Source organism: Wyeomyia smithii, chromosome 2 (assembly GCF_029784165.1).
Source record: "Wyeomyia smithii strain HCP4-BCI-WySm-NY-G18 chromosome 2, ASM2978416v1, whole genome shotgun sequence".
Classification (NCBI taxonomy): Eukaryota; Metazoa; Arthropoda; class Insecta; order Diptera; family Culicidae; genus Wyeomyia; species Wyeomyia smithii.
Window position 1 is genome coordinate 222,318,466 of NC_073695.1, and position 19,639 is coordinate 222,338,104.

General features: G+C 38.3%; 1 protein-coding gene across 11 annotated transcripts in view; it reads right to left on the bottom strand.

Moving 5' to 3' along the window:
* Nucleotides 1-19,639, bottom strand: part of LOC129725427 (fat-like cadherin-related tumor suppressor homolog) — a 682,871-nt gene that overhangs the window by 658,118 nt on the left and 5,114 nt on the right. For all 11 annotated transcript variants that reach the window (XM_055681264.1, XM_055681263.1, XM_055681262.1 and 8 more), the window contains one exon: nt 14,389-15,262. The gene's annotated coding sequence lies outside the window, so the exon portion shown is untranslated. The remainder of the gene's footprint in view (nt 1-14,388; nt 15,263-19,639) is intronic.

Consider the following 19,639-nt stretch of genomic DNA (forward strand, 5'->3'; position numbering starts at 1 on the left):
TATAAATTTTTGAACCTTTTCTAAATAAAAAAACTAAATGCAGGCCAGTAAATAAAAATTACTTTTAGAAACAGTTGAGACCAAAAACGAAGCAAATAACAAAGTAATAAAATGTACATATGATTAACAACAGGAAGTCGATTGTCATTTCCAAAATGCTCATGCAAATTATCACACGCAAAGGAAAAGTTAGATTTTGGCACGTCTCGTTTTTGGCGCGGTTCAATTTTGGCAACATAAAAACTTTGGACGTGTTGTCACCAGCAACCATCCAAGCGTTGAACAGAATTCTCGCTTCAGTCCATTCAGGCATTGGACAACACTATTCGGATTGGTTATATAATTGGCTACTTGAATTTTCCGGTAGGCATCATAAAAAATTTAAATTTGGACGTGTTGTCGAACATGGTTGTATTTCTAACTTAAAAAAACAGAACGGTCAGAAAATTACAAGATCGAAAGCTAAGCCAAAATGCCTAAATAACCTTAAACAGCAGAAAGGCCACAATAGAAATTAAAAACAAATTGAAAAAAGCCTTCGACATAAAAAACGCCTCTTAAACCATAAAAAAGCTAAACAATTGATTTTAATTTAGTACCTAATAACTAGAAAAACCCACTATAAACTAGAAAAAAAATACCAATCTTAAGAAAAAACTACATCAAACGTCTAAAACCACCTTTTTAAATAAAAGAGAAATTTTAAATTCAGGTCAAAATGCTTGAAAAACTTCACTGATGGCCAAAAAACTAACAATGGAAATAATAGTTTAAAATACTGACAGACAGAAGACAGAAAGACAGAAAAAAATAAAACAAAATATATAAATCGGCTGAAAAATGCTTCTAACATAAAGAGAAAACAGAAAATAATCTTCCAAAATTATGTTTAGTAACTTAAAACTAAGCAAGTAATGTATAAAATTAAGAAAATAATCTTGAATTTGGCTCAAATTATTAAAGTATTTAACGAGACGAAAAGGCCATAAAGAAAATAATTTAAATTCAGCCAAAAATGGTTGAAAACCACTTTTACATGACAAAAGAGAGTCAAGCAGCACAGATGGATGATACTAAAAACAAAACTGACTCTTAATTAAGCTTAGTTGAAAGTGTCATAAATGCAAAATGCAAAATTTTGAGAAGTGCCAGTTTTGAATAAAACTGATGGTATTCGGTTTCCATTCATGCATAGAGTGGAATAAAATTTCTCTTGTGTTTTACGAAACTGAGAGAATGATATAACTTGCAAAAAAGGCGGGAACACTTACAGCATGGGTATGAAAGAAATAAATATCACGAATCGAGGTGATTATTTTTATTGAATTGTAACTGTGATCAAAATCCGTAGCAGATGCGCAGGAGAATGGTGTTCATCAAATTTAAAATTTTGAGGAACGGCAGGTTATGTAATTTTAGAGGGAAATGGGAGTCATGTCGGACGTTACTTTTTGTTAGATAGGAGGGGACTAAAATCTGAACTTCATGCACTAAGTAATTTGTGTATAATGTCTAATAAAAGTTGGAAGGTTGTTTTTCAAGAGGAGAGAGTTGAAATAAGACGTAGTTCTACGACAAAACAATGGTCATTTTCGAGATTAGTAGTAACTAACCAAAAATATTTAAAACTGCACAAAAATGGTCGATCAGTAGATATATAAAGTTGAAACCACGCACATCGATGTTATGTGTCGAAGTACATCAGAAGTATTCTGAAAATTCCTAACCTCGCCTAGCATACAACGTTGCACCATTGCAAGAACGAACAACCTAGAAATCCTGCGAAACCTCACGCAATTTCGAAAGGAAAAACTTTCAACCTTAGTCTTCACCAGTATCACCGAACATCGGCATCCATGCGGGTGGACCGAACGGGCAAAAGTGAACAATAATAGTCATTTCGTGCCGCGATGGTACTCCCACAAATCGACGATACGTGATACCAGGGATACATAGACTGGGAGTTGAATCTTTCGAACGAGTTTTTTTTTTTCAGCGAAACCTGCCTGGCGTCCTCTTGTGTTTCAATTTCCACAGTGAACCAGGAAACGTGAGCATATGTAGGAAAGTGCGTGTATGGCGCAATTAAATTTCCCGGAATCAATCACCCGATGATGTTTCGGTCGCGCGAGTTTTTTCTTAATATTTAAATTTATACATGTTCAATATATTCGTTAGCTGCTGAATATTCTGTGCATACATCATCCAGCAATTCACTTTTTTTCGTTCGTGTAGTACGTAGCATAAGCTCACGTTCCACCGAGGCCTTTTTCGTGGACCGAAAATTCATAACAAAGTATATATCAACGATAACGACACAAAACAAAATAACGCGATAAAATTATCCGCTGCACGTCACGGGCTCAACGCACGCCACCTGTGTTCACCGGCTTTGTGCGACCATCGGCGATTATTCCTGTTCTAGCCCAGCGCTTCCTTACGTCTAATATCTGAAGATTTCGGTTGCAAGATTAGGGGACCCGCATTTCTCCCCACTACCGACGATGCTCCCACTCCGGAGAGCCATCAATCATCCTCGCAGTATGAAATGGTTTATCGAAACACGCATACAACCCCAAACAGGGCTAAAGTTCGTCACGTCAATATGAAGCACAAACCGCACTTTCGGTGGTCGGGCCAAGAATCTAATACGAAAAGTTGGCACAAAATGAGACATCTGGTTGCTTTTCCATCGGTGTTTTCCCCTCGAAAAAAAAAATCCAATCTCTACCGAGGAAAAAGTAATCTCCCTTTCAGTCAGGCCGCAGCCAGTTGCCGTTTGCCAGTTGACTTTTTCAGCTGTCGGGGCGTATAGTTAGGAACTTGCCAGCAGCTGGCCCTACGCCAGTCAGCAAAGTCAAAAGGCGTGCTGCGAAATTCGATCACATGACTTACTTGTTGGGAGCGGTGGCGGCGGCGGGCGGTAACCTTGAAAAGTTTGTGCCTTCGGAACCTGCTATCAACATGGCCCTGGGAAAGTTACCGGCCCAAGTCGGAAACTGAAAAGTAATTTGACTAAAGTGCGTTCCGTGCGGTATTTTAATCTGCTTTAATGAAAAAGTAGGAGGGTGGTATTCAAGACACGACCGCATGACGTTGACTACCGTATTCTTAAAAAAAATATTCCATTGAAGCAAATAGTAGAGGGAATTGCAACGCTTCTTTTACAAAACTTCTGTAACAAAATTTCGAGGCTCCAAAAGGTACCAGTTTCTGATTATTCTCGTCCAGAATTCCAGCCATTTTAGTATTTTGCAGTAGCCATTTATTACTAACAGCCACCAGCATAACGGGTGAAACCGGCACGAGATGACCGGTACTATTTTGTCTTTCCTCCTTTCAGCTGCTAACACCTAGCGCTGTCGTGAAATTAACATCAACATAAACATGCATTTTTGCAAGGTTTTTTTCCGCTAGCAACAGCAGTTGTAAAACATAAAATTCAACTAACCGCTTCTATTCTAAAACTGCGAGGCACCAAAAGGTGCCAGTTGCCGATTTCTTGTTTACTGGTTACCGTCCAGAATTCCAGCCATTTTAGTATTTTGCAGTAGCCACCAGCATCACGGGTCAAACCGGCACGAGATGACCGGTACTATTTTGTTTTTCCTCCTTTTAGCTGCTAACACCGAGCGTCCGTATGTATCCGGTACGGTTTAATAATGAAACTGATGGGGTGAAATGTTCGAACGATACGTTTTATACCAAGACTTCGTCAGATAAATAGAAAGAGGGATGGGCTACATAGCTGATGGAATGGTAGAGACAAATGTTCCTTGAAAGCTGCGCCGGCCGCTGTCATAATATTAACACCAACACAAACATGCATTTTTGCAAGGTTTTTTCCGCTAGCAGCAGCATTTGGTAAAACAGAAAATTCAATTTGCCGCTTCTGTAACAAAATTCAGAGGCACCAAAAGGTGCCAGTTGCCGATTACATTGTTGTTTTCTGGTTAATCTACTAAAAGCCACCAGCATAACGGGTGAAACCGGCACGAGATGACCGGTACTATTTTGTCTTTCCTCCTTTCAGCTGCTAACACCTAGCGCTGTCGTGAAATTAACATCAACATAAACATGCATTTTTGAAAGGTTTTTTTCCGCTAGTAACAGCAATTGTAAAACATAAAATTCAACTAACCGCTTCTATTATAAAACTGCGAGGCACCAAAAGGTGCCAGTTGCCGATTTCTTGTTTACTGGTTTCCGTCCAGAATTCCAGCCATTTTAGTACTTTGCAGTAGCCACCAGCATCACGGGTCAAACCGGCACGAGATGACCGGTACTATTTTGTTTTTCCTCCTTTTAGCTGCTAACACCGAGCGTCCGTATGTATCCGGTACGGTTTAATAATGAAACTGATGGGGTGAAATGTTCGAACGATACGTTTTATACCAAGACTTCGTCAGATAAATAGAAAGTGGGATGGGCTACATAGCTGATGGAATGGTAGAGACAAATGTTTCTTGAAAGCTGCGCCGGCCGCTGTCATAATATTAACACCAACACAAACATGCATTTTTGCAAGGTTTTTTCCGCTAGCAGCAGCATTTGGTAAAACAGAAAATTCAATTTGCCGCTTCTGTAACAAAATTTCGAGGCACCAAAAGGTGCCAGTTGCCGATTACATTGTTGTTTTCTGGTTAATCTACTAAAAGCCACCAGCATAACGGGTGAAACCGGCACGAGATGACCGGTACTATTTTGTCTTTCCTCCTTTCAGCTGCTATCACCTAGCGTCCGTATGTCACTGGTGCGGTTTTGGAATCAGAATGATGGGGCGCCGGCCGCTGTCGTAAAATTAACACCAACAAAAAGATGCATATTTGCAAGGTTTTTTCCGCTAGCAACAGCATAAACATCGGAAACAAAAAGTGACAACAACAATAACAACAAAGTCAGATCGATTGTATCCGTTAGTGTCGACTGTGCTTGGGAAGAGAGGTAGTGATTGGCTGCGCGGTATGATTTAGACAATCGATATTAATTACCAATTTTTCAATAGTGTATCTCAAACAATAGTTTGTTTTTGTTACATAAATTTAACCGTAAAAGAATTTCTGATCGATTGATGCCAAAACCTCGAAAACCTGATTATAGATGACTGCAAAATGAGCGCTCAAAACCTGACCACTTTTCTCTGGTTTTCCCTGGTTGAATTACTAGATTTTTAAATTCAGGGGCATAACTTCGATATAGACGTTAGTCAACGTCAAAAAGCGCTATCCTTCGACTCGCTCTAGCGGGGGCCAAAGCGACAGGTTATGAACTGCTCGGTCTGTAGAAGCCATCTGTCATCCAGTGTGGGCTTGGGTGCGTGAAAAATCTAAACTTTGCTGGCTTCGTTTCGAGCGTGACGGACGATACGGATCTAACTATACCGGGGGATGTCCTTTGTTTTGATGTTTTAATCCCACCCGCTGTTGGTGCGCAATGGAAACGACAGCAATATTAGAAATTAAAAGAGAGTCACCCTTGTTGTTTGGAACGTCTCTGAGGACGGATCGCATCGTACTGGTGACGTGCTGGACCGACTGCGGGTTTGTTCCGCTGCTGGTCCCTTCGCCTGGAGGAAGTTTTCTCGTTGAGCACGGCTAGCAATCATGTTTTTGCATAAAAATTTAGGGAATCAGTCACCCGGCAAAACATTGATCAACAACTGGTCTTGCTGGGAGTACCAATTCCTGTAACAGATGTTCCCATTGTTGTGCGTTGTTTGAGTTTGACTTCGTTTCATGATCTATTATTACTTTTTTCTCGGTGAGGGTAACGAAAGCGTTTTGGACAAAAGGTGAATGCTTTATGGCGCAAACGCATGACTAATTAATGAACATAATAAATTAAATTTGAACATATTTTAATTGACATTTTGAACATTTTTGAAAGAAAACAGCTGCTTTTTTTGTAAACTTTTTTCCATGACATTGTATGAATAAACATCTTGAAAAACGTAGTTTTTCTGCAAAGTATTTTTCAAAGGATACATGTAAAACCATTTCACACGAGAAATTATGATAGTTGCATATCCTTTCCCTGTGTGCTTAGAAGTTGATGAAGTGAGTCTGTCTAGAACCAGGTCATTCGATGTCAAGTTTCTTGACTCTCAGACATCTTCATACAGTCAGACCTAGGTGAAATACTACCACACTCAAATGCGCGTAGTAAACACTCAAGTGTTGAGAAGCAAGATAGTACAGCTATAGTACCTGACAATGCCGTTGAATAACCAAGAAAGTCAGCATCAGTAATACATGCATCACAAACACTATTGCTAGCAAAGGGAACTATAATGATGTCACTCGTGACAAAATGAAAGTGCAATGCTTCCATAAGGAACAATATTTCAGTTGAAATCTTGTGTGAAAAGCAAAAGCTGATATGTTGATAAGATGTTCCTCAAACAAATAAAAAAGTACGATTACTTGGCAAGACTACCCGCATAGAAATATCGTATTTCCACGATAAGCTGTAATCTTGAGTCACTACTCCAGTCGGATCTTCATGTGGCTCAATCCGACCTAGTTGCGCATACTTATCATTATCATTTATCCCTCATCATTCGAAGTGTACAGGAGTACATGCAGTATGTAATGCCGTGCTGAAGCATCCGGCAAATAAACCGTTGCACAAACTGAACACTGCTCCGTGGTGATATGTTCTCCAGGAAGTCAACTAAGCCTAGGATGCAGTAGCACTGCCTCTGGAGCATCTTAAAAAAACTTTTAAATAGAAAGAATACCAGAACTGTGGCACCTGCATGCTACCCCCATATTTACCACGTTCCTAGAGTTCGTCTCCATTCTACCTCATGCCTTTTTTTCATCTCCCTAACCAGACACGGATGTTCCAGCACTCAGAAAAATTCCAAAAAAGCTTATGTGAAAAACGTGTTTGCGTGTACGTTTGCGGTTGGTTAGAGTAGAGGAACGCTTTCTGGGAAAGCCGCTCTCATACAGTTCACCGTATAGTAGCACTAGGAAACTGTTGAATTGGACATTATACGCTCAGAGCATTATGAATGAAGGCTGCGTCATGCTCGAGATAGTTTAATCTTTTTGTGCTTATTTCCGTCTTCCAAGCCCGGCGGATCTCCTCTTCAGGTGACCGTCCACTGGTTGTTGGTGGCCAGGCTCCGAGCGCTTGATTCCTAACAAAATAATAATTTAATCGGTCAACTTTAATCTGCTCTTTTAGTTCGGAGTTTTCGAATTGGAAAGTTATGTTTACCACCGAACCCGACGCATAATGCACGGAGATGGAGGCGGTTCTTTGTTGTAGAACCGCAGGAAATTTGCATACCAAAGCCGAAGTCATACAAGGGGGAAAATGTCGGGTTTGGCTTTTCCTTTGTTGATTTATTTGTGGCTGATGGAGAGGGACAGAGCACAAGAAGCATTTGTTTGTTATGTTATTTTGGATTTACAATACAATGGGAGAAGTTATCATTATTATGCAGCTTGTGAACATTGTGCTATTAAGAAAAACATGTCATGTTGTAACAAATTGTAAAAAAAACATAAAAAAATATGCATCATCATGTTATAAATACAATACGAGCGTAAAAAGCTTGCATATCTCACAGAAAAATGAAAACAGGAAACGAATTTAATATCAAATATTCATTATATTGAAATCCATTTCATCGATTCAACCACAAATGACGACAGCCAGTTATGCACCTTTTTATTACGACAGCGTGAAACCGCAGTTCCGTCCACAATGTGCGGTAACTTGTGAAAAGACTAAACTTTTCGTATGAAAGGAGGTAGAAATCGGATTTATTTAACTCATTTAAAATACATAATTATTCCACCTAGCGGGGAAACGTGTCCTTGTTATAGCATCACATTCCAATTCTACAGTTACTTTCAAGAACTTGCGCGTTACTAAATTATAAACGTTTATCATAAATTTAGTAGATCGTTTGACCTGAAATCAGAAACGATGTGGAGATCCTAGAACATGATGATATATAACAAATGATTTTATGCTACACATATCAAGCACATGGAACTGTTATAAATAGAATGTTAATATAAACATTGAAGCAGTCGTGATTTATCTCAAGAATTATTATGAGAACCTTGAACATCTGATATGCATGACATTATCTTCACTTTTACAAGATGTTCTTTAAACATCTGTAAATATCTTATTGCAGAAATCTAACATTTAGGATGTTTTCGTAGTTTGCTGAATCAGTAGTATCACATTTATCATCACATTTAATATCACACTTCATGCGATTTTTATTTTTTTTAATTTTAAGTCAAACTCAAATCCACGTTGTATCGGTTCAAATATCGATTACGATGCGGATTTTTCTTACTTTTTTGTTAATTGTAGCACAATTTCAAGTAATCAGAAAATTTTAACTTCTCCTCAGAAGTATTCTGCAACCATCGCAAACATTTTGTGCATAAAATTAACCCTCTAGTGCCCAGTGCCGCCTCTAGGCGGTCTTCAGTCGAACCTCTAAAAAGCTTCAATAAGAACTTAAAAAATGTTTATGAGGCTTAATAGTGATTTTTTCGAAGTCCGTCTAAAAATTAATTTGGGTACTAGAGGGTTAAGCATGTCATCGTTCTATATTCCAATGTAAAGGATAACTAAGCGTAAATGGTCATCCTCAATTCCTTTCACGTCGGTTTTTCGCGACCGGGATGAAACACACCATTTCGTATTTCAAGATAGCGATAAGCAGTTTCTGGAAAACAAACTTTAATGTGTTACTGGGGTAACTACAGAATCTAGGTGATTCTTAGAGGCCGGGAATGAACTCCAGTTGCCATTTCAAATTCCATGATGACAACTGCCGGTTTGACGAACAGCCTAAATTGGTCATGAACCATCCAATATAGGTTTTTTTCAGAAACAGTATAATGTGTAGAAGCAAAAGTTTATTTTTTCGTTTCTGAGGTATATTCAACTAAAGAATGGCCAAAAACAATTCAATATGGGTATTTTCAGAATTGATATGATGCCTAGAGGGTACAATCCAAACCCAGATGGCATTTTGAAACTCAAGATGGCCAATTACCACCCAAATGACACTCAAAGGCGGGAACTTCCGGTTTCTGGAAAACAACCTAAAATGGCCAGATACCAGTCACTATGGGTGGTTGTGACGAAATATTTCTGAAGTAAGATGCGTTTAGGAGGCAATGAAGTTAGAGCATGCATTTCCCAAGGGTTTTCAGCTTTCTGCGATTTTGGAAATTAAAAATTTTATTTACCAAGCAATCCCGGAATTCCGGGAAGTAAAGATAACTGCAAAAAGCGGCGATTTGTTTAATTTGGATTTAATTTGGAAATACTCATTTTAGCACCTATATTCTTCTCGTCGCTTTTATTTCGCTTTTCTCATCATTCTTAACTTCCGACTACTCGACTAAAACGAGACGTGAAATTAAACTACTTTTACTGTGAAAATAAAAGCAAAACTTTACAGTAAATTGGACAAATAAGAGCAATGAGATGAATATAGGTGTTGAGAGGAATATAAATGGTGAATGAATATAGATGGAAAAGGATCAAACGACACTTTAGGTGCGTAAATTGCTATTTTCAGATTTTTCTGACATCAGGAATGAGTTCTCCACCCCAAAATTGTAATAATATTCCAGCTATTTCAAAATGTCTAAGGTCTTTTCCGACTTTTGTTCCGAGACCTGCCACTGTGCCCCGTGGCCCAATCACACCCCAGCAGACGTATATGATAAAATGGGTTTCTTCTGTATTATCGATTAAAACGATATTTCAATTACAGTAACAATATTTTCAACTGTTTATAAACTTAATTTAATAATAAAATAACTATTGATGATTTTTGGTAAATAAAATATACACTACCCGCTAGAAATTTGAAAGCCGTTTCACTGAGCATTGCAACATCCAATCTGAAAATATGAGCACCTCGAAAAGTTTAGCATCACCTAACATTGGCCGATTTGTATATCTCTATTTCGGATACCGACAACCTAGAGAGTTGTGGTCTTCAGAAAAGTCGTTCATAAGCTTTAATTGCTTTTGTTTAGGGCGCATTTAGCTTCGAAATTCAACCGCAACGCGGCTTTATTGTGTATGTGGTTTTAAGTATTTTAAACTTTATTCACCACGTGAATCCGACCATTCAGAAATTTGTCGTCTTCAGCAAAGTTGTTCAGGGGTCAAGGGATTTCATGTGGTAAACAGCTTGTTTTTAAATTCAACCGCAGCGTGGCGCATGTGTGCACAAAACTTTGAAAATTTTGAAAATTACTTATCTTGTGAATCCAAACAGTTAAAAATTTGAGGATTATAGCAAAATTGTTCAGGAGCATAAAAGTTTCTAGTTTCTATACAGTTTGTTATCGGATTTAGCCGGTATGTGGCGCTAGTTTGCATGTAGTTAAGAGTAATTTGAAAGTATATCGCTTGAATCCAACTATTTGGAAAGCTGCGGGCTTCAGGAAATTTGTTCAAAAGTTCATGTGAAAAACTTTGCTTAAGACTATTGCTTTCTAGAAAGATGAAATCGTAGTATAGGCAAACAACGGTTGAAATATGAAAAACTGCGTGCACACTAGAACCAGCTAGTTGTAACATACCATACTTATCTTTCCACCAGCCAAAAGCCTTTGAACTTCTGAACAACTTTGCTGAAGACTGCAACTTTCTAGTGAGTAGAAATCACGTCAAAATATGAAGAATTGCATTCACACTAACGTCACGAAGCGACAGATCCTGCACCGAAATCTCTATTAACCAAAAGTCTTTGACCTTCTGAACAAATTTGCTGAAGATCGTTATTTCCCAGGTTATCGAAAACACAAAATATCTTCCTATTCCAGGTAATGCTAAATTTGTTGGGGATTCTGCAATATTCAAACAGAGTGGACTCAGTAAAGCGATTGCAAACTTTTGGCGGGTAAATCAGCCCATACAATGCTACCATTTATGTCTTTAATTGCAGTTTTGTGGGGGTTTTGTTCAGTTCGCATGCAGAGCTTTGTAATGGCGGTAGAGGCCATCCATATTCCATGTATAGCTCCATATATAGCTGGATAGTACACGATTCACCCAAGGCATTAGCTTCGGTAATGCAACGGAATCGGCTTTTTTGACCATGGCATTAAGTTATTAGATTTTTATCAGTTTTAATCCCCGAAGCTTTTTTGTTTCCGAATAAGTTGAAGTTTCACAAGGAGTCATTTTTTAAAACAAGCCAGATTCGCCACAATTGTAAATTCGATTGGCAATTAAGCCATGATTCATCAAGTAATTACTTCTCTTTGAAAGTAGCCTGAAAATTTGCTACCAATTTTTCGCCACTATATCGTGCTACTAGGTGAATTAATTCGTGTTTAATACAATATTTTTTATTTATCTCAGAAACGTGATTAAGTCGAGATGGTTTGCATAATGAATTCGAGAGCAATAAAACTGAACCGTGAAACCTGGACGCTTTATATAAAATACAAAAACCTTTGATCCCGAGCATCGTCGGAAACGTTGAACTAGTAATTAATATATAATGAAAATGAACTCACCCTCACCGGTTATTCAATAAAAAAACAACATATACTGAAATTTACGTTCTTCTTGCTGTGTGTTTATTAGGCATCCACAAGAAATTAGCCTTAGCGAACCTTAGCGGAGATCGGGTAACCAACCCCCGGTGGAAGCTTTGGTCGTATGCTGACTGGGAAGGGGGAACGTACGCGGCTGTTTCCCCATGTTAGGGGCGGCGTACAACAGCGTCTGATTCAGAGCGGGCGGCTGAATCATGAAACGCGGTGTCTCGCCAGCTATATCAAAGACGGCAGCCCCGTCGCGAGACTAGGTATCGCAGCCCAGTAAGGTAGCATACCGAATATTAAATACTACGAACAATCCAGATATAGTCGACGAATTCATTGACCTGGGAACATTAGTGACATGTGACAACGAGGTTAGCCGTGAGACAAAGAGGCGGATAGCAGCCGCAAACAGGGCCTTTTACGGATAACGTAACCAATTAAGATCCCGCAGTCTGTAAATCGGTACTAAACTTGCACTCTATAAAACATTGATTCTTCCGGTGGCTCTCTACGGCCATGAATCATGGACGCTAAAAGAGGCTGATCGGCGAGCTCTTGGTGTTTTTGAGCGTAAGATTTTACGTTCAGTTCTGGCGGCAAACTAGAAAATGGTGTTTGGCAGAGACGCATGAACCAAGAAGTGTACCAGGCATACAAATCGGCGGATATAGGTAAGCGGATAAAACACGGCAGGCTTCAGTGGGCTGGTCATGTAGCGAGAATGCCGGATGAGCGTCAAGCGAAGGCTATATTTCGCAGGAATCCCGATAGAGGTCGTCGACTTAGTAAGTTAGTAAGTAAGTACAAGAAGTAAGAAAGTAAGTACAAGAAATTGTTCTTTTTTCAGTACAATAAGTTTAAGTTGGTTTCATAAAATCAATCTGAAAATCAAGTATTCCGGACGGTAATTATTTTCTCCGCAAGTACGGGGACTTATGTGTTATATAATTCCCTGGTGAAAGACTACAAGATCAACATAGTTTTTGCGATCGAACTAAAAAAATAACTTAGCTTTTGCCAACGAACTTCCGGAAGCGGTCAAAGTTGAAATTCTTCATACCGAAATGTGTTTTTTTTATGCCACTGTTTTCAAAATGCATAAACTGTCGAAATCTGATGTTGTGAAAATCGATTTAAAAAAAAAATTAGTTTTAAACCACAAGAAATTCTAGCATTCCTGAGACATTTGATTTGGCCACTTTTAAGGCTTCACATTCCGAAATACGATTGAACTGAAATTTTGAATGAAGTTTACGGAAATTTACGAACTTTCAAATAAAATGCAAAAAGTAAACAAACCATTTTGATTATATTTACAGTAAATTTGATGCATTTCAAAAATAGACTATTCAATATGAAAGAGAAGCTCTCATAATGAAAATAACCGTCAAACAATAACATTTATAAAGTATTGTTAAATTTTTGAGAAATTGACCATGTTGTTAATGAGAAATTTGTTTGTTTGTACAGAACAGGCCGAAAAACGTACGCAGGTTGATGTTTGTAAAAATATGAGGCAAATCAATATGTATATGTTTTACAAAGCGGTCAGTTTTGTACCAGAAAAGTTGTCACAGAAAACCTCAATGAAAGAGAAGCTTTTATGAGACATAAATGGAGAAATTTATTTTTAACGATAATACTTCTAGTCAACTTTCGCTTGTTTTGCAATTACAATTTTTTAACAATTTTGATAGCGTCCGAGTGGGTTTCTGAAGCCATGATTTAACTCGGACATAAATATATTTCTTGCTTTGAAAATATGCTGTGTTCTTGATTATGAACACAGCTAAGATAAAAACTGTTTAAACTAACGCAGTGTGACGCAGGATTACGGATGGATGACGAATTGTTGCGCTATTATAATAATATGAAGTACCAACTTTATTACGCACCCGTCATTGTGAGAGGAACGGAAAAATTTCCGTACGACAGCAATTTACCTATCACGAACGTCGATCTGTCGTCGTCGATGATACTATATCTCTAAAACTCATAATCTCATCACTACTCATGTTTATAGGTACCTCAATCTAAATGTGCAAACATGGAGATATAAAGCTCCCTGCTATTATTAAAATTAACTGTTGAGTGACGATAAACATTCTCCCCAAAACTCATTGAGGACAGTTAATAGCACCTTCGCACATTAAATTTGGCTAATTACAGCTTACACCTTTCCAAACATTTCGCTGCCGCAATTACCCAATAACAATAAATTGCCCCATTAGACCTATTTAACATTACTCAATTGGTCACCACCAGTGACAGTCATCGCACGACGTACGACACGGCCGTTGCCAGCACTAGAACTCCCGACATGACTCACATTTCCCCGTAAGGAAGCAAAAGGTACACAGCTGCTAGTAATTTCACGGGTGCAATAAACTGCCGTTTGAGTGCGAACGAGTTGGCCCCTCTAGTCAATTCGCCAACCAAGTATTTGTTCACACCTCGAAAGGCAGCGCAGCGCCTAGGCCTCACAGGAAGGCGGTACCAAACTTGTGAATAGTTCGGCTTTATTTTTTCGCTATCACACCTAAAGTGTGCCGTTCCGATACGATGGCAGTCGAAAAATAAAAGAGAGCCTTTGTGATTGATCGTCGGCCGGCGACATCACACAAAGTGTAGGAAATTGCGACGGTCGGTTTTCCACCCTAGCCCTTGTCTTGCCTCACCCAGCAGCAGTCGTTGTAGCGCACTCGGTTGGCTGATTCTACTAAACAGATAACATTCGTTTGCGAGCTAAAGGCAGAAAATTGTTTTGTCGCTTTCGGTACCTAAAAATGGACTAGATGCAAATGGAATACAAAAAGGGGCAGCTAACCTTCAAAATAGAACGCAGGATGGAAGGGCGGTCGTGCAGACCCACACTCACGCGCAGCACCCAGAAGTTGTGAGTTGCCTGTTCTATAGGTGATGCGACGGCACACGACTTCGACTGCGTGTGTGTGTGCGGGCTAATCCAACGCAGCGTTGAACTTAATTTGTTTTTGCCAGCGACAGCTGATTGATGCCGGTGCACAGAGTAATCCCTTTTATTTTTATTTTTCTTCTTGTAGAGAACGGTTTTCTTTCAGATACTTATTAATTTTCGCTCTTCAAACCTGTTTTCCACTGCAAATGAACGATTTTCACAACTTCACGCTGACAATATTTTTTTTTATTTTCGAGCCTAAACCGAACACACGATCCGGCTCATCAAACTTCTCCTCTTCTTTCTGCTTCGTTTCGCTCACACTCACACAGCTTAATCATGAACACAAAACACGTTGCGATGGTTTCTGCACAATCGCTGCTATTCTTTCTTCACAGGAACACAAAATAAAAATAAAAACACAACACCCAGGCACAAGCCTGCTCGAATTAACTGCGAACGAATTTTCAATCAATTTAATCAAATTTAATTCTTCTACTCCACTCTACGCTACTTTCTTCCGGGCGCAGCGGACCGAATTTCACGCGAACATACTTTTTTTCTGGATCGCACACTTCTCCGACTGTTGCATGTGAGTGTACAATTTCATTCGCCGGAGAAATTTAATTGATCGAAACACTCGTGAATTTCAGATATATGGGTCGAGCACACTTTTTGCATTGATTATGCGAGAGGCGCGGGATGGATCTGTTGCTGGTGCCTATTGTTGCCGATGCCTGACAACGACTGTGATGACGACGACGACGTTGTTGGTTGATAGATGCTGCAAAGAGAAAAACATGTTTCATTCCACATTATTTTACCATCTCGCGCGTTCGCTTCTCGTGCACTGCCGCCTGCCCGTTGGGATAAATGGAGATTTCCCAACGGCAGTCGCACACAGATACGACGCATGACTTCGTCACTAACCATAGCTGCATAACTACGAGTATCTGTATATGCAGCTACACTTATGCAGTTTTCTGTCGAGCCGAGGTTGTTATTTCACTCTGCTTTACGCTTTAGGCAGTTATCCTTCATTCGGAGCGGGGCATGTGGTTCAGCAGCCGCGAGACGGCGGATGTTATGCTCGCAGACACACACAAAGCCATGCCCATGCTAATCAACATCAATCCGGTTTAAGGTTATGTGAATTAAAAGGATCACTGTTGGAATCTTGTTCGACACAAAGAACCCGATATTGGGAATTAAGTTGTAAGCTTGTAATACAATTTATCCTGCGTCGGCTTCAATTTAAATGCCCAAACGTGGAATATGTCTCACCTTAACTAAAAGCTTTGTTTTTTTTTCTTCATCTATAATTTATTCGACACGGCACAAATACAATTTAATGTTTAACGGCGCCAATTATATCTGGTAACTTACTTTCTAAAGTATCTTAATAACTAAAAGCAAATTTTTTATCCTCGCTGCCGACTACGAGCTGAAACTAAATCTAACTTAAAGCTAGGATGTTTTGCATTAAAAGCACTGATTTGTTGTTTGATGGTTTTCCATCGCCATAGGTAAGCAGCATATTGAATATGTTCCGCTGTTGGGCCAAGATATTACGGACTGGCATATTGGGTTGTCTCCCTCGGGACCTGAGAGTATCGTGCGGGTCTAGTTACTGTTTCCGGATCCGGGGACTTAACGTGTTCTTGTCGTTTGGTTGGATGTAGGCCGAAGGGAATAGGATTAAACTGGGGCGTGGATGGATTTCAGGAAAACGTTTATAAGGGACATGTAGGATAGGTCACGGCTCGCCAAGACATAAAAGCTTTGTTGTTAACACCTTAGGCTTAGAAGCAGAACCCACACCATTAGCAAAAAACAGCGCAGTAATTTGAAACATATTGAAATTGATTGTTAGATAATCATATTGTTTAAGCTATACAAATCTGATTTGCAACATTTCCTCTAACCAATGTAATATGTACGGTTATTTCCATGAAATGTAATGCTTTGTTCAATTTTACAAATTCAATGTCAAAGAAGGTCTACAAATATGCAAAAATTTACATAGATATCTGAAATAAGAATCAGATTATACGTTCATTATTAACTCTAATGCTTATACTCACTATTCTGGGAGTTTCTTTTTGACGTGGGACTACGTCTTTGTTTACTATACTGGGATACATTCTGTAAAATTGGAAATGAAACTGGCAAATGTTGCGTCAGATTTCGAACGTTAATAACAGCATAACCACATGATGGACAACACTAACCAATATGTTGTTGGATAGATAAAATGTGTAACAAGTTTTTAAAACGCTAGTTATTATTATTGCTTCACTGCTCAACGGTGAAAATTGATAAATAGTTACGAGGAAACTTACGCGAACAATGAACCAATTACATGCGAGCATCCCTAGCACAGACGACGTGAATGGACACCATCCGTTCCCCGTGATATTCTCTATATCAATATCGATATAAAAATTGACAGAGTCTCCCCGTCCCAATAGGTCAATTTATTTTTGCTTCCATGAGCTTAGACTAAAACGATGTCTCGAAGGTGAAAGTTTTCCAAAAAGTTTGAAACGATCCCCATTCTTGAACAATTTCTAAACCTGCTTTCTAAACCTCATAAAAGCAACAGTACCAGTGGAGTAAAGAACCGCAGGTTTCTCTTCGTCTATGATTGCAGCGGTACTCTTCTATTCGTACATTTCAGCGGTACACTTCTATTCGTACTGCAGCGGTACTATTAATATTGTACTAATACACTTTTGTGCGTACATTTCTATTCGTGTGCAATCGAGGAAAAACTGCTATGCTGTTGATGGTGATTGAGAGTTTATCTCATGAATATGATTACCATTAACTATTGAACAGGAATTGTAAATTTTGTAACGGATATTTATTCAGTTTTATCTTTGTTATTCACTAAATAATCGTGACCGTATAGTCTCGAAAGACTAAATTCCACCTAAACACATTCATAGAAGAGTAAGAACCTGCGAATGCTTGTGAGTTTTTGGTTTATTTACTAAGATTCATTAGAATCTCCTGTTACATTTCAAAATGATTAGATGATATATTATTATTCAAAGCATTACCATAATAAACGTATGTATATTAGCAGTCTTTGTAATACAGCGAATGTTGTTGAAGGTAAATGAAAAAAAATGTCAAGCAAAAAACAAAAATAGAATTATTGATTGTTATGGTTTTTTGCTGGAACTTGTTAATAATTTTGTTAGACATATCTTCTTATGTTTGCCAATTAATGAACCTTCGTAAGAGCTTCTATATTATTTTGAAAGTAAGAACCATATCATAGATTCGATTTAATCAGAGTTAAATAAGACAAAACCATTCATTATGATAACGTAAGTATTATTGGATTTGGTTTTCGAGGATATAGAGTTAATTCTGACTTTGACGCATTACGAGAAATTCTTGGTGCTTTTTCAACAAGAATTATATGCTTGTGCCTTGTCAATTACAAGTTTTTTGCACAAAAGAATACTACAGGCTAATACTAATATCGCCAAATATGTACGATATTCTTTCGAGTGTTGTTGAATATATTTCGAAAATTGATTTCCAGGGGAGGCTGAAAATAAAAATACGTACAGTCGCTGAGCAAACATCTTGATTCTGACTGCAGGCTCTGTATGTTTTGTAACAAAAAATCCCCTAATTACAGTGTTTAGTCCCACGTCACCATTTCATACAACCCTAGGGCTGTATACCTTGTAGTATTTTAGATTTACTTTCTGAATTACTTTCTGCTAGCAGACAATGTGGCCAAAGCATGATGCTCGATTATAGTCTCACTGCTTTCAAGGTTGAAAATCATAGAAACAGAAAACAAAGCAGATGGATTCAAGATAATTTCTTGTCAGTGATAAGTTGTCACTATAAGTTAGCACGTTAATGCTAACTTATCGTTAGTCATTAGCTCAACTTAATGGTTTGTCTTGATCACGAGATTATTAACAGAGTTAGAATGTTGTGATGTTTTTGATCATCGGTAATTCTCATGCAAAATATAGATCTTGGAATAATGCTCAAAGCAAATCCTATGAAAAAATATTTTTGGACGATTACTCGGCTTATTCTGTATTATTTCCGATGTGTCCTAAATTCCAAAATTACTCCAAATAAATTTGTATTCAACTATGATTCTCAGATGCACAGTTCATTATTTATGAACTTTCTATTTGTCAATTAAGATTTTCCTAGAAAAATCGCTTTAAAGTTTTGTTTACGTTTATAGATCGATCGACTTTGATCTTAGCCGAAATTCACGGATTGTACGTGACCTAATATAGATCATGTTAACAAAAACATAATTGCAACCATCGGTTGTATACGGCACTTTTGCTTGTCACATAACGGTTGACATTGAGTATTTTTTTTTTGTTAGGAGAATAGAATAACGTTGTCCAACCATGTGGACTTTTGTAATATGTCCCTGTTTACCATACGTGCCTCCTTGCAAATAAAATTTTCACTATAATAGAATGATAAGGCACCTGCATTGACAGGCTCCTTGTCAGGTGAGGCATGGTTTCTGAAGCCAATCACCTTTCCGGAATTCAAAGATTAAATTTCTAAACAGCCGCTGTCAAGAAACCTTAGTCTGCGTTTGATTAATGAACCACAGCTGCACAGCAGATGTAAATAGATTTCCAAACTAAATACTAAAAATTCTCCTATTATTCCATCTCAATTCCCGTAATTTTTTTTTTTTTTTGAAATGGAATATCGAAGCTTCTGTTACTCTGAAGTTAAAGCAATTACCTTTACTGTCAACCATTAAGCAGCTTTTTGCTTTTTGTTTCTAGCGTTAATCTTCAATTGAAGGACATCTTCCTGATCACGGCAAGCTATTCCAAATCGTGACTTGATAACATGGCTGCATCATTTCCAAACTTTTTTTGCTGCTGGACATTGGTGCTTATTACGGGAGTCACTTCATGGTGAAAACAGACTAAAGTGAACAAAATGCTATTACGGGACTCACGTAAGTGAGAAAAACGTCGCAAAGTGGCATCTGCCGCGGCATCTGGGTTATTATGAGTGTCATATCAGTTTAGTGAGAACGGAAAAAGCGACGTTTTGCGTGGAATTATTTCACGACCATTTTGAACGAAGATGCCATAAGTCTTAAAGATGATTGATATGTGATCTAATGGTAAATATT